This window comes from Dermochelys coriacea, chromosome 9 (genome assembly GCF_009764565.3).
Source record: "Dermochelys coriacea isolate rDerCor1 chromosome 9, rDerCor1.pri.v4, whole genome shotgun sequence".
NCBI classification, from domain to species: domain Eukaryota; kingdom Metazoa; phylum Chordata; order Testudines; family Dermochelyidae; genus Dermochelys; species Dermochelys coriacea.
The window spans coordinates 48987137-49003781 of NC_050076.1; the positions used below are offsets into that span (position 1 = coordinate 48987137).

A 16645-nucleotide genomic window follows, 5' to 3' on the forward strand; every position below is an offset into this window, starting at 1 on the left:
CACTTAAATGGCTGTAAGATCTTTTTTAAAGATGGGCAAAACATTTTTCCCTACCATGATTCTCAGAAAAGGCTAAAGTGTTTTAGCTGAAATGTTCAAAAGAAATCTGCTTTAGGCTGACATCCAACAAGAAAATCATCAGCCAAAATGATTTAAGTTTGGCAAAGTTATAAGCAACTGAAATCAAGATCTTATAATGGAAAATATATAGGTGTTGCTACCCATCTGCATCGCCAAAAGTAGTCGTTACTGTGTGTTATAATAATGTTGCCAGTGAAGTGTCATCACTGGGTTTTTACAGTTAGTGCTCTAATTAAATGATTTAGGAGCAGAGCAGTTCACTTTCCTCAGAGCTATTATACCAGACTGTCTATAGACTCAGGCAGGCACTGCTATGTACATTTATATTTCAGTTCACATATGGAAGGGCTCCTTCACAACTATTAATGTTTTTGTAAATGAAAACAGATTCTGAACATGAATGTGTCATGAAGGCCACAGATTACGTGGACTATCTGATACCCGTTTTATGTCATCTAGTTTCAAATGGTACAAAGCATTCGTCACCTTTAGTGGTTTGTGACACATCAGCTGATAAACCCACATCATAGCTAAGTGGGTTAAAAAAATCAAAATCACGCAACTTCGTGGTCTGACAATTTGTTACCTTTCTGTGCTTTTGTAATTGGCCAAAATAGTTTAAGATATTGGAGCTTAAGTATTAACCAAACATCTGAAGACCCAGACCTCAGACTAATAGTAATACAGTGTAACAGTCTAAACTCCATCTGCTGATTATTATCCTGGCAAAATGTGTGCATCAGCATTTACTTTATAACAATGCTATAACATATTCCAAATTAGAAAAGCAGGCCCAAACCAGTTTTCAGAAACAAAGACACACTGCCACCCCAACTAGGTGTTAATGGACTATCACCTGCTTAAGCCTTCAGCATGACAGGGGGAAGCATGAAGAAGAAATTTACATTTCTTCATAAGGACGGGTCAAACCTCATGTCCCCAAGAGACTGTCACCACGACTCAGCAAGGATGTTTCTAGCACAAGAAACTGAATTATAAAAAGGGATGCTGGCTGCAAAGAAACTCAGACAACGGACTGCCAAGTGTCTGGTGAGAAAGATATTTACTTTGAACCCATTTTAGTTTAAGTTAAATATCAGTTGTATTTTATCTTTTATTTCTTTTGTAACCAATCCTGACCTTTATACCTCATTACTTGTAGTCACTTAACTATAGAGAGAAAAGAAGGATTTTAATAAACTTGTTTCACTGTTTTATCTAATGAGAGTGCTTGGATTATAATGTGTAGGAGACTTCATTTGGGATAACAAAACTGGTGCACATCATTTTCCATTGATGAGATGACAGACTTTATATGAGCTTTATATGTTCAGCACAGTGCTGGGCAATACAAAATGCCTATTTCAAGGGGAAAACTCTGGGACTACAGTATCTGCTGGTGTTCTTCTGCAGTGTAATTTATGAGTGGCTAGTCAGTAGCACTCAACACTGTATAGCTGGGAGCAAGTTACATACTGAAGGCTGTGTGTTAACTGGCCAGGAGTGGCTGTTCACCAGTAAAGCAGAGTAAAAATCATCCCAGGTTGGAGATCTGAGAAGACAAGCTGTTCAGCAGTCCAGATATACAGCCATCATTCTTTGGACTCCCTAGCATCCATAACCATCAATGTCAGTTAACCTGGAGAGCAAACCATTTTTAAAGTACAAAGAAAAATACAAAGCTAGCTAGCTACTGTCCACCTCTGAACCAGGGAAGAAAGGCTTCTCCATGAATTCCTGTGCTCTAACAGAAGATCCACCACAAAACAGTAACGGCTGCTTACTGGAGAATCTGCACAGTAAGAACTTTTACACAGACAGCATATGCAGGGACAGTCTTATTCACAAGCAAGTGACTGATGCCGCCTCACTTCCCAGGCAATACTGCAATTTACGATTCAATCATCAGTTTCTAGTCACAGGACAAAAAAGGGAGGAACCTTATCAGTTCATCCAGGTAGAGGGACTGACAGAAGAAGACAACTCCTAGCCTGATTTGATTTGCAAGGCAAACTACTGCAAAAGTAAAGACCATCTTGTGAGTGCAAAGAAAATGTAATCCAATAATGTTAAACCTTAAAGGGTTTTCTCTATGCTACCAGGTAAAAATTAGAGTACAGAAGTTGTTGTTATGGTTACAAAGTGTTTGTTTTCTTAAGTTCACAATCAAGAGGTCAAATATGATTTAAGTTTTGTAATCTAGGGACTGATCCAGGTCCAAAAAAGTCAACGGGGCCTTTCCATTTATTTCAGTGTTACATCAGGCTCCCAGTGACCAGATTTTTTGGCTTAAAACTTCTTTAAGGGAGAAGATGCAAAGTGGCTAAGTAAACAAAACAAAGAGACTTGTGCATGTTGAAACACTGACACACAGCGAAGGCATCTGATAACACAGCGGTTCTCAAACTGTAGGTCGGGATCCCAAAGTGGGTCAACCTCATTTTAATGGGGTCGTCAGGGCTGGCTTAGACTTGCTGGGGCCTGGGGCCAAAGCCCAAACCCCACTGTCTGGGGCCGGAGTCTGAAGGCTTCAACCTTGGGCAGTGGGGCTGAGATTACAGGCTTTGCCCACCCCCCCCACCCCCGGGGTAGCGGGGCTTTTGCCTCCCACCTCAGGTGGCAGGGATCAGATGGGCTCAGGCTTCAGTCCCCCCTCCTTGGGTCATATAGTAAGTTTTGTTGTCAAAAGGCGGTCACAGTGAAATGAAGTTTGACAACCCCTGTGATAACGGAAAAGCATTTACCACAGCGTACTTCAACCATTAATATTACTCCAAGACAAAAATATACAAGCCACCACAATTTTTACAGGAATATGTTGTTCTTTCTTCTGAAACTTTGAAAGTACTGTGGTTTTTTGGGGTGTTATCACCACTTTCAAATCCAACTTAGGTGAATAATTGGTTAAAGGAGTGGCCTGTGAGGAACGCTATCTATGTGGTTAGATGTAGCATCAGACACATTAGTATCATCTTGTTACAGGATGGAGTTTTACACTTCTGCACTGAAATCCTTCTCATTTTATAGTTTATTTTAAAGTTATATGATTAATCAAATTTTTCAATTCTAAAAGAGTTTGGCTTTCACATATTTAAATTGCTTTTAAATGTCTAATACATTCATCATGTTTATGGGCAGAGCACAACATAGCTGACATCATGAAGGAGGTTGAGAAAAAAAGTTTTATGTACAGAGATTAATTTTGGAACTGAGTAAGAAACAGTGGGGTAGATCCTCAGCTGATGCAAATTGCTCTAGCTCCCCCCACTGGAGGTAGGACAATTTACAACTACATTACGGGCACCAATGTGTTTTTATAAGTCTTTCAGCAAGAACCAGAGCATACCCTTGGATTCAGTGAGTTTGTGTATGTTTTCACTGCAGATTTAACTCAGTTCATTGGCACCTATGTCTGAGTATCCAGGTTAGCCTATCCCAAACCCGTAAAGCCAAACTACACCGTTACTGTGTCCTCGCTGATGCTGCTCTCAGCTGTGTGTGTGTCAGTGGGGGCTTAGCCTATGGTTCTTAGTGCTGCAGTAAGCTAAGCCACTCTATTATATGGAGTGAATTCTCTGTCCTTCTGGGCAGGCAGGGGGAATTGTGGAAAAGCAATGAAGGACTGTCTGCACTGGATTGATTTAGCACGCATCCTCAGTGCAAAGAGGACAGGTTACCAGCCCAAGCAAAGCAGCATCTGAACTCTAGCCTATACCCCAAGACAGGCCAGCTAGCATGGCTTGAAACCAGCACCACACATGGATGGGAGAGGGGTTAGGAGCAACATCCGAATAAAAGCCTGAGTTTATTCTGCAGTGATGACATACTTCAAGACCCTGGCCCTAGATGTAGTTCTCTTTCTGGCACAAGAAAAAGCGACTGCTACAGCCTTCGGGTCCTTGCAATAGATACAGTCAAACCTACTCATCTGACCATTCTGGACTACAACAGGTTTAAACAAAGCTAGTCATCTTCCGTATGGGTCACACGTCAATATCTAGATTGTTCAGCCATCTAACTGCTGCATTATCAAGGATAGCAAAGTACTGTAGTTCACCCTCACAATCTTCTAATCGTGCACTCCTCCACCACGTTTGACTGTCTGCATCACTACCCTGCAGTCACACTGTGAAGACTGGGCTAAGCCAAATTCCTGCACTGTGGCAGCCACACTGGCTGTCCCTGTCAGAAGCCTGTTAAGCCTAATCCAGGATCTGTGTTCCAGATGCAAACTGATGAATTTCAGAAACTTGCTTACATTCATCAGCATGCCGTCTCTCTATCCAAGAATTGCTGCAACTCTGCAAGGACATACCTGTTAGCCAATACGCCACTGTATATCTCTTGAGATCAGCACTGGGCCAGCAGCACTGGATACGAGTGCATCAATGGCCGCTGCAAAATGATATTGTGAAGGTAGTTGTGGCAAGTCAGCAGAAACTACGGGTGTTTTCTTCTGGAAGTGGGCAGAAAAATCTTATGGGAAGTGGGCATTGCTTATGTATACCTATTGGAACCATTGTCAACCTTGCACAAGGCTGTTTTCATGCGCGCTTTCTGCCATGAACTTTTAAGGGTAATGGCTAAGATTAATATTTTGTCATGGTTATGTTTAGTTAAAAGTCACAGACAGGTTGCAGGCAAACAAAAATTCACAGTAGCCTGCCACCTATCTGTCTTTATTGGGGGGGAGGGGGGGGAAGGACTGATTGCCACGCAGGACAAGACAGCTCCAGACCCTACTGCAGCCACTGCGGGAGGGGAGGCGGGACTGCTCCAGCCCCTGCTGGGGTGGGGGGGGAAGCTGTGCACCCATGGGACAGCTCCAGCACCCACTGCAGCCACAGGGGGGGAGGGGGTGTGGAGGAGATGAGACAACTCCAACCCCTGCTGCAGTGGGGGCTGAACCCGAAGAAGTCATGGAGGCCCGTTAAAGTCATGGAATCCGTGACCTCGATGACTAAATAATATCCTTACTAGTGGCATCTTGTCCAAGTTCTGATTGCCTTCTTGTGGCATCCCCCATGGATAGTATAAAGCAAACTCAAACTAGACAAAACGCAGAACAGAAGTTCACATTCTAAGCAACAAGCTCAACAAAATTTGTAATTTTAGGGAAGTCATCATTGCCTACTTCAAAGCTCTTCCGACTGTAATTTACACCTTTAGGGCTGCTACATGTTTTAAACTTTGGGAGACCTGAACTCTGGAGAAGAGCCAAGTAATCTCTCTCAACCTCAGCCATTTTTCCAACACATGCTTAATCATCATCATGAACATGTGAACACAAGAGAAGAAATACATAGCTCTCCCTTTTCAAGCAATTCAATGTTTACCCAGGAGACTTAAAACATGCGTCTCTCTACATAGCCATTTCAACCTTCAGGTCTTGTAGAGCAGGGCTTGGAAAATTCATTCACCTATAGTTAACAGAAAGCTTTCCCTAGAGTGGAGGACTCCTAAGACATCGTTCCTGCAGAATTTAAGCACCTGTATGTTAATTACATTTCTAACCTTTATGATTGGAAATATAACCTTGAGCTGTAGCTCACAAAAGCTTATGCTCAAATAAATTCGTTAGTCTCTAAGGTGCCACAAGTACTCCTTTTCTTTCTTCCCACTTTGAACTACCACAAAATATTCTGAGTCTTTGGGCAGCTTTTGCTTCAGTGCACATTACCATTAGTAATATTCTCAAGCAGCACAGTGAAACTAGCCATGGGCTGGTCACTTTTACAGCTGCTATATAGAACTTTGAGCAGCAGGATTTCACTTGCAACTTGCTCCTCTGCAGAAAACCTATCAGTAGCATAAGAGACAGGAAGTAGAAGCATTGAAGGGAGAGCCTGACAAGAAAAAAAGGATAGGTTAAAGATTCTAACCCTGCCCCCCATAATAGCAGAGACCCTACCTACCCACTCATTTTGCATCAGCAGCTAGGAGAGTGGCAAAGCATCAGAGTAATGGAGTTCCCCATCCTCCAGCAGCAGAATAGGGAGGGAGAAAGATCTTTTACTTCTTCAACAAATCAGATGCAAATGGGAGCTCCAACATTTTTTAAAACACATTAGCCAGAGAGATGTGAACAATCAAGCCTCCATGCTCCCTGTCCCGACTGCTCTGACCCCTATCCACACCCCCGCCCCCTGATAGGCCCCCCAGGACTCCCACACCTATCCAACCCCTCCGTTCCCTGTTCCGACAGCCCCCCCCGGCCAAACCTCCACCCCATCCAACCACCCTCTGGGACCTCCTGCCCCTTATCCAACCCCCTCTTGCCCCCGCTCCCTTACCATGCCGCTCAGAGCAGCGGGACTGGCAGCTGCGCCGCCCAGCCAGAGCCAGCCACACCACCATGCTGCCCAGCAGGAGCTCGCAGCCCCGCCGCCTGGAGTGCTGGCAGCACAGCGAGCTGAGGCTGCGGGGGAGGAACAGCAGGGGAGGGACCAGCAGCTAGCCTCCCCAGCCCAGAGCTCAAGGGCCAGGCAGGATGTTCCACTGGGTGGGAGGTGGCCTGCAGGCCATAGTTTGCCCACCTCTGGTCAAGGGACAGCACCTTTCCCAACTCGCTGGAGTAGAAACTGAGTTTTTCACCAAAATGTTGTTTCTAGGCCTTACTAGCATCCAACACACACCAAAAAACAAAAAATTCATGAGTCTCTGGCTAGCAGGTGGCTGGTAAATGTTTCTTGCTCTGTACCAAAGCAGTGCTCTTCCGCAGAAGTTCCACTAACATGCCACATAGTATGATGCCAGGTCATACAGTCATCACATTGTAAACTAAGGCCATGTCTATACTTACAAGCTTACAGCGTCACAGCTGTACTGATACAGTTGTGCTGCTGTGAGAGTGCACACGTAGCTGCCTTATGCCGATGGGACAGAGCTCTGCCATCGACATAATAAAACCAACTCAACGAATGGCAGCTCCTGCAGACGTAGCACTGTGCACACGAATGCTTATGCCAGCAAAACCTGTGTCATTCGGAGTGGGTTTTTTCACACCTCTGAGCAACAAAAGTTTTGCCAACTTAAGTGCTAGTTTAGATATGACCTAAGCCATCATATCTAATTAGCACGACCCTGCCACTATCTGTTCCAGAGGCAGAACCTATATAGCGCCTCCTTTCCATCTATCACATGGTGCTGTAACTAAGAACATAAGAATGGCCATACTGGGTCAGACCAAAGGTCCATCCAGCCCAGTATCCTGTCTACCACAGGGCCAATGCCAGGTGCCCCAGTGAACCTAACAGGTAATGATCAAGTGATCTCTCTCCTGCCATCCATCTCCACCCTCCGACAAACCCTAAACTGCTACAAAATGCATTAAATCCAACAAAATGTATGTATAACATTCCAAAACATATGAAGTCAAGGCACACAAATAAAAGGATTCCTGGAATGAACAATCATTTTCACATGAATTTACCTAACCAGACCTCTGTAGGCCTCATATAGCTACAGCATGTTTTATGATTCTCAATTATGTTTTCCCCACTTTGCAAGATTTTCCATGCCCCCAGGTAGTAAACACAAAATGTTTAGAAAATGGATATTTCAGAGTGATAAAGCATTTCTAGATTTTCATTGGAAAAGTACTTCAAGAACTCTCCCATGTAGAATCTACTACAAAGTCTTCTTTTCACAAAGGAGCGGCTCTGAAACATGACAGTATAGCTGTCACATGAGAGGATAAGAGACAAGATGTTGGAGTGACAGGCTAGTAACAGGGCAGTCTGCTTTAACCAACTGACAAAAAAGTTAGTTTTAAATAAAAGGTTGCTACCATGTATGCATAACGCCTGCTTCGCCCCGTGGGTGCTCACCCCTCCTCCTGGCTCCAGCCCTGCCCCAAATCCACTCCCCTCCCTCAAGTTCCCGCCTCTTTACCACCTCCTCCACCAAGTGCACTGCCTTCTCACTCCTCCACCTCCCTCCTGGAAAGTCCTAAGTGCCCCCAAACAGCTGTTAGGTAGCAGGTGGGAAGTGCTGAGGGGAAGGGGAGGAGTAGGCGAGGTGGGGGCACAGGGAGCTTGGCTGTCAGTGGGTGCAGAACACCCACTAATTTTTCCCCATGAGTGCTCTAGCCCCACAGCACCCACAGAGTCTGTGCCTATGCGTGTATATATACACACAACATACAACATATGTAAGAGTATATCATCAACACCTCCTGGGTCAATCTATTCTATAGCACAGGGATTCATGGAGAAATCTTTCCTGCCCAGAGCAGAAGAGGAGGGTAGTTACACTCACTTGCTTTGTTTCAAATCAGACAGAAAAACTCTGTGTGTTTGTAGATCACCTACTACAATGGAGCTGTGATCTGAAATGAGGCCTCTAAGCACTACTGCAATACAAACAGCAAACAATAAGGGCAGGGAAATAGTCAAACAACGTCACAATTCATTCAGCACCTGATCCAACTCTAACTGAGCCCTATGTAAAGAGGGGAGCTGAATCAAGCCCATAATTTCTTAAGTATGTAGTTGTAAGCTGCATATATCAATGGGGGGGAGGGAGACAGGGAGCTTAACTATGTCCCATATCCCTGTTCAGCCTCCCCCTATAAATAAGAAAATGTTTATACCCCCTCATCTTACAACATCAGTTTCCAATACGTGCTACAAATTCTCCACATATAGCTAAGACAATGGTTCAACCACCGATTACTAGCGAGTAACACTAACATCTCACCTTTTACATCTCACATGTAAACCAGAAGCTCAATCTTACCCCATTCCAACTACCCACCTGTAAGTGGGTCATGAGACCAGAACATATAACTTTAGTCTTCACACAGTCCAGAAACATCTTCTCCACACATTCTCCCCATTCTACCATGAGGCAGAAAACCCATCTACACTCCCAATATAATTGAATTCTTACGTTGTCTTGATTTACCCTCCCTAGAGAGGGTCACTATCCTCCAGATACCGACCACACATCTACTTAATCTAAAGTCACTTTATACATGTAGACCAAAAATCTCAACAGTCTATTCAAATATTATTTACCACACAAGAGAAAAAGGAATCCACATATCTCTATACAATGTATGACATTTTAATTTGTAGTCAGTAATTTAAGAAGCATTTCAAGTTGTGGTTTGGGTCTATGACACAAGCATTTCCCTGTTGGATGATATGAGAACAGAGTTAAAAGATCAAATCATGAACTAAAAAATTTTTACAAGAGTGAAATAAATGTTGCCTACTTAAAAAAAAAAGGTTGCTTGTTTAAACAGCAGAAAAAAGCCTTGATTTCCAGTTTTATTACATTTATGTATAGCCTGTTTCACCCATTTACTTGGTGCGTTTTACAGCACTTTCCATATAGTCAATTTAATGTTTTCACTATAATTAGTTTTGCATGTTTGTGGGGGGTTTTGGCACAGCTCAGGGACAGAAAAACATTTTGAAAATAGGATTATGTGGTTGTAAAGCACTAAAAAATTGACGGTGGACTCAGAGAGAAGTGTACCTGAAATTACATTGAAGTCATTTTTTAAAACTGAATATTTCAAATTTACAATTACCTTTAAAGGATTTTAGAATATACAATCTGATATTTTATATAGGTACACATAAAATATCATCTGAATGGTGAATATCTTTGTATATTTAACTACCTGTTTATTACCATATTTTTAAATGCTTGAGGGAGGGTATGTTAAACTATAACCCTCCTTAGCATACATACATTGTAGCAACCTTAATTTAATTTTAGTAAAGCATTTTAAAACAAAAAACCTGAAGCTCCATGATGGCTTTGAAAAGCTCCATAGGATCCCCAACTCTCCGTTCTTCATATGCAATGCAGATCTTAGGAGCTGTTTGCAGGTCCTTGGTTTCTTCTACTTCACATTGCCCTACAAAAGTTTATGAACTATGGAGAAAGGATGGTCCAGAGGTTAAGGCTCTACTCTAGTGCCGAATTTCTTGCTCCATCATCACAGACTTCCTGTATAAGCTTGAGCAAATCACAGCCTCTGTGTCTCAGTAAACCATGTGTAAAATTGGGTTAATGGTACTTTCTCTCCCTCTCAGAGGTGTTGTAAGCATAATTCCAATAAAAGACAGATACTCAGATGCTACAGTCATGGGGGCAATATATCTATCTAAGATAGCCAGACTTCTGCAATGCTGCTCATACATCATAAGCAGCTAAGGCAAACGTTAAGGTGGATTTCTGCAAATAAGTACATTAAGTAATTTAAACTGTATTTAAAATTATTTTAAAATAAGGCAGTTTCTTTTAAAAGCATCCATAATTTAAGTGTTTTCACCACTTGCTTTCAAACTCTCCAAAAACCCCTCAGATGTACTTGAGTGAAGTAATATAAAAATACTTTCTGTGCAAAAGTATAAGCAATATGAACACAGGATTTATAATGGCTACCTACTTAGCAGTAACTCCTTAGTTATGGTGATAAGTGGCTTCCATGTTCAGGGAATTTTTAGCTACCTGTAATTCAAAAACAGGTTGACAAAGTTTCTTCATATTTTAAGAAAGACAGCTGGATGTCATCCACTGCTGCAAACTAAATTACTAACAAAGACACTCAAACTTGTAAAGCTGGGAGTGAGATCCTGATCCTTTATCTTCACACCTTGACACTACCACTGGAACTAATAAAGTGAGTTACAGGAAAGTAGTATAGCAGGACCCTACGTTCTTTTTAATATGCAGCCACCTCAAGAGGGCACACTGTTCACATGTACATCATCACTAAATCTTCTTGGTTATAACCTATTTCCTTTAAGTATAGCCTAAAAGCAAACTTTAAAATCCTTGTTTAAGCTTTTTGTCCCCTGATTGTTTTACATTTAAGATTCATGTATCATTTATCCCAGTATTTCCTTGAACTAGAGTACTGGAGAGCTAGTACGAGCATGACATCACAAAACCCATGGAATAGAATCCTGAACTGAGATGAAAATTAATTTTTAAGTCAGACTGTTTAAAAACCATGGATCTGTTTGTTAACAGCTATTTAACTTAACTACCTGAAGGAACAGTTTGGAGACAAGATCTTTTTGAAACATTTCAATTACAGGGGGTGGGGGGGGTGGAGAGGGAGAGAACGACTCCTGTATCCGTCATTTGGACTTCCAAAGAGAAGTCTAGCAAAAGAAATGAAAACATTTAATATTTTTGACATTTCAAATGTTAAACACAAGCAGAAAATCTAAGGAGAATTTCAGGCCTCAACACATTAAAGAAGAAAAATAAAATAAAATGTTGCAGCAGGGGTCTCCAACCAACTCAACTTTGCAGGTCACTTAACTAATGCCAGGTCTACATTTAAAACTTAAGTCGACCTAGCTACATCGCTCAGGACTGTGAAAAATGTCATGCCCTGTACAACATAGTTATGTTGACCTAACCCCCATTGTAAATGCAGCTAGGTTGTCAGAAAAATTCTTCCACTGACCTAGCTACTGCCTCTTGTTATGATGGATCTACTGCAGCAACAGAGAAATATCCCCTTTGTTGCTGTAGTAAGATGATCTGTAACAGTGCTTGTAGTGTAGATGTACCTTTAGTCACTCAAACTGCTTTTTCCTTGTGTGTTCTAGTACACTGCAAATACCATTTGACAGAATTTAGACTAGCAAAAAGTCATCCAGCCAACACCCCAAATCAACATGGATAATGTGCATGTGGGCTACCCGTCATCTCTCACTTCCACAGTTCATCCCAAATGGAAAACTTGATTTGTTTCTTTAAAGCATTCATAAATTTGCAAGGCATTATTCAACTTTATTTGTTTTAATTTTTAACTTTAAAAAATTTCAGTTCCTGACAGAGGATCTTTTAGATATTAAGTCTTTGGAAAGAGTGGTATGTTCTGCTTTAAAAATGTGCGTACATGGATTTTTCTATTCCCCAGTTGGTGTCTGAGACTTTTCAGAAAGCAAGATGATTGACTATATGGGGGAAAATAGTGAAATTGACTATACACAAAGTAAAAATGAAAAAATAGAGCTCTACACCACCTTTCTGTTATAGTAATATCTACTTTTAACTATGACCAATACAATGTTTTCATATAAAAGGCTGATTTTTTCAAGCCATTTTCCCTTTAAATTTATTGTACATTTTAGAGAGAAAAGGAATCTTTTTAGATTACTTTTAGCGCCTTTGCTGGACATCATTTTATTGGAAAAAAGAAGGGATGTTCAAGGTATTTGAGAAATTTTTTTATTGATGCATTTCACAGGTCTCTTGATGCATTTTCAAAGGATGAGTAGTAAACCAAGATGCAATATATACATTTTAATGATCTATATTAGCTGAAAACAGAGACACTAGAAAACAGTTCAAAAAAAGGCTCTGCAGCAAACCTGATGACAGAGGATGTGCAAGTATATCCACAAGCCTAGATGAAATGGGACCCCTGTCCAGCTCCTGAAATCACTAACAAATATTTTACAACTTTGTCAGAGAACTGAAGATATATTAAGTCTTCAGACAGACAGCTGTCAAGTTTTGCTATGACTGCTATAAATTTTCACTGTAAAGTACCACTTCAGTTGATGGTACCCCTATTTCTTACGTATTTAATACAGTTAACCAGGAAGCAGAATCTTGCATTTTGTCCATGCTCAATGAAGAATCCATTCTGTGACACAAGAGCTCTGACACCAATTACCTCACTGGATCAGTGTGTCTATGCTACATTTTTTAAGTTCTCCCACTGTTGCACCTCCATGGATTCTCCTACTCGTACTGACAGGGCGCAGGCTTATTACCACAGTATCAGCTAAGGGCAGGTCTACAGCATGGGGCTAAGTCGACCTAAGTTACGCAACTCCAGCTACGTGAATAACGTAGCTAGAATCAACATACCTTAGATCGACTTATTGTGGTGTCTGCATAGCACTGGGTGCTTCTCATTCTAGTGGAGTACCGGAATCAATGGGAGAGCAACCCCCGGTGGATCTATCGCCATAGCTCGATCTACAGTAAGTGGAGACAAGCCATAACTCTGATCTAGACAAAGTCTAGACAAATTAGTGACCACCAGTGCCTTGTCTACAATAATGCTCCTACCAGGCCTACTACCAACAGAATTAGCAGCAATAGGTGAGTTCAATAAATGTCAGAAGTTTTCTTGACTCCTATAACAACTGTTTTTACGTCAGAGATCCAGATTATCATAATGTCCAACTATTGCATATTCTACTCAAAGCCACACTCAAAAGTCAACACATGTTTATCTTTAATTAGACATTAATAGGCAATAAACACAATGAGTAGAATTGTGGAAAAGGAAACACTTTTCAAAAAGTGGCACAAGCTAGCTCTTGAAGCAAGAAAGCAAAGGGTGATGAGCTGAAAATGATTAAATTAAAAAAAAAAAGCAAATCAGAAATAAAATTTAGAGAACAAAATATGGACAGCAAAAATAATGGCAAAAGTAACAACAAAAAACAATGCCATCATGTTGAAGTTATGGGCATAGGAGTGTGTGTGTGTGGAGGGGATGGGGGGGTGTTACTTCTGCTATGTCAGGCTGTACTGATCCCCTTGACCTCAAACTTGTCTTGATTTAAACTACAGTTATACATGCTTGAAAGTGCTGGGAGTGCTTCATTGACATTGAGACTACTTGTCTTGGATTAATACCAAACATACATGATCCTGATCAATGAACTCTTCAGCCTGCCAAGGCCTCCATGGTCACACACTGCTGATTATTCCCCTTAACACCGAGCTCACTGAGAGAAAGGCCTCAGTCCTGAACCAGCTCTTCTCTCCTAGTGTCTGCAATATGACAAGGCCAGACATGCTCAGAGGAGAGTGGTGTCAGTGCGAACGGAACCTGCCCACGGCTCGCCCAGGACACGGGACGGTCCCGCTAGGCTAGGAGAGGAGAGTTCACAGGAGTTAGGGTAAGAAGGAAATTAGCAGGAACCTCAGGTAGCCCAGGATAATCCGAGAAATCCTGCAGCTGCCTGACAGGCTCCGGTCCAGCGGCACTCGCCCAACTCACGGCAGAACCTGCTGCCAAGGGACCGCTTGGACGGAGCCCCCACCTCACAGAGCCAGCAGGGAGTAGGACCAGGACAGGGTCAGGCTGCCGGAGTCTCCTCGGAAGCCACGGGGGGAAAGACGAAGAGCAGAGGCTCCGGGAAAGGCCTCTATCCCATAAGCCAAATCCAAACAACCTCGGCTCCTCATAGGCCACGAGCCTCCGTGGCTTCTATACCCCAAGCCCACTGCCTTTGCCTGGGCAGTAACCGTAGGCGAGGCCGGTGCTTCCAAAGCGGCCTAGGCACGTTCCCGCAGCAGGGCCGCGTCTGCGGAGCAGACACACCCCGGGCGGGAAGGGGAAAAGCTCAGACCCTGCTCGGCGCCCATAGGAGCCGGCCAGAGCCAGCGGGGTTAATTACCTGCGATCCCGGACGGAGAGTCTCTCACACCCGAAGCAATTCCTCAGTCCCAACAACACAAGATGGCGGTCGCGCCGCCACGCATTGTCACGTGATATAGGGCACCACCTACCCGCTTAGGCCCCGGATGGGAATAGCGGCGGCTGGAGGAAGCGCGCGTCCGAAGCTGAGCGCGAGCTAACAGTTGAGAAGCCTCAACGCCAACGGCTGGCGCGAGCCCCGCCCTCGTGCCAGCACGTGGCCTCGAGACACCATGAGGCCGGCCGCGCCCGGCTCTCTGCCTGTCACCCAGCTGTGCCCAGCGCCAATGCTTCCCTCCCCTCGCTGCTCCAAGGGTGTGCAGGGCTGTCCCGCCACGGGCCACCCTGGCTCCTGCCCCTCCTTCAGCCTCGCCCTGCCACGGGGCCTAGGCCACACCATCCTGTCACCCAGCCCCAGGTCAAGCTGGGGGACCAGTCTGGTACTTCCCCACAGCCTCTGCGCCATGCCCATCTCACTCTTCCGTGCTCAGCTGCCCCACATCCTCATTTCCCCCGGCCTGTTAAGACCTTAATCCACCATAGAGCCTAGACTCCTTCAACCCTCTGACATGTAGCCAACCCCCACTTCGTCTGCAGCAACCAGCCTGTCAAGGCATTCGGGCTTCTTCGCCTCCCAGGCAGGCGGTGACTGCAGTGCAACTTGATCAGTGTTCAGGGCCTGATGAAATACATCTTAGAGTACTCAAGGGGTTGACTGAGGAAATATCCGAGCCATTGGCTATTATCTTTGAAAACTCATGCTAGATGGGAGAGATTCCAGAGGATTGCAAGAGGGCAAATATAGTGCCAATCTATAACGACAATCTGGGGATTTACAGATCAGTCAGCTCAGTTTAATAACCCAGAAAGATAATGGAGCAAATAATCAAGCAATCAGTTTGCAAACACCTAGAAGATAAGGTGATAAGTAACAGCCAAGATTCCTTTATCAAGAACAAATCATGTCAAACTAACCTAACAGCTTTGTTTGACAGGGTAACAAGCCTTGAGGATAGGGGGAAGCAGTAAATGTGGTATATCTTGATTTCAGTAAGGCTTTTGGTACTGTCTAACATGATCTCAAACAAATTAGGGAAATGTAGCCTAAATAGAGCTGCTATAAAATGGGTACATAATTGGAAAACCATTCCCAGAGAGAAGTTATCAATGGTTCACAGTCAAGCTGGAAGGGCATATCAAGTGGGGTCCTGCAGGTATTGGTCATTGGTCCGCTTCTGTTCAATATCTTCATAAATGATTGAGATAATAGTATATGGAGTACATTTAAAGTTTGAAGACAATACCAAGTTCAGAGGGGTTGCAAGTGCTTTGGAGGATAGGATTCAAATTCAAAATGATCTGGACAAATGGATAAATTGTCTGAAGTAAATAGAATGAAATTCCATAAGGACAAATGCACAGTACTCCACTGAGGAAGGAACAATCAACTGCACGCATACAAAATGGGAAATGACTCCCTAGGAAGGAGTACTGTGGAAAAGGATCTAGGGGTCATAGTGGATCACAACAATAAATATGAGTCAACAGTGTAACACTGTTGCAAAAAAAAAAAAAAAACAACAATCATCTTTCTGCAGTGTATGAGCAGGACTGTTGTAGGCAAGACATGAGAAGTAATTTTTCCACTCTACTCCATGCTGATAAGGCTACAGCTTTGTTTGACAGGGTAACAAGCCTTGAGGATAGGGGGAAGCAGTAAATGTGGTATATCTTGATTTCAGTAAGGCTTTTGGTACTGTCTAACATGATCTCAAACAAATTAGGGAAATGTAGCCTAAATAGAGCTGCTATAAAATGGGTACATAATTGGAAAACCATTCCCAGAGAGAAGTTATCAATGGTTCACAGTCAAGCTGGAAGGGCATATCAAGTGGGGTCCTGCAGGTATTGGTCATTGGTCCGATTCTGTTCAATATCTTCATAAATGATTGAGATAATAGTATATGGAGTACATTTAAAGTTTGAAGACAATACCAAGTTCAGAGGGGTTGCAAGTGCTTTGGAGGATAGGATTCAAATTCAAAATGATCTGGACAAATGGATAAATTGTCTGAAGTAAATAGAATGAAATTCCATAAGGACAAATGCACAGTACTCCACTGAGGAAGGAACAATCAA

The 16645-nt window shown here is 43.0% G+C and overlaps 1 protein-coding gene across 7 annotated transcripts in view; it reads right to left on the reverse strand.

Annotated features, from left to right (window-relative positions):
- GIGYF2 (GRB10 interacting GYF protein 2) overlaps window positions 1-14615 on the reverse strand; it is a 156720-nt gene extending 142105 nt beyond the window's left edge. For 3 of the 7 annotated variants that reach the window (XM_043492793.1, XM_043492792.1, XM_043492794.1), the window contains exon 1: window positions 14487-14615. The gene's annotated coding sequence lies outside the window, so the exon portion shown is untranslated. The remainder of the gene's footprint in view (window positions 1-14486) is intronic. The other 4 variants (XM_043492789.1, XM_043492788.1, XM_043492790.1 and 1 more) reach the window with 3 other exon arrangements.
- Window positions 14616-16645: the final 2030 nt, after the last annotated feature.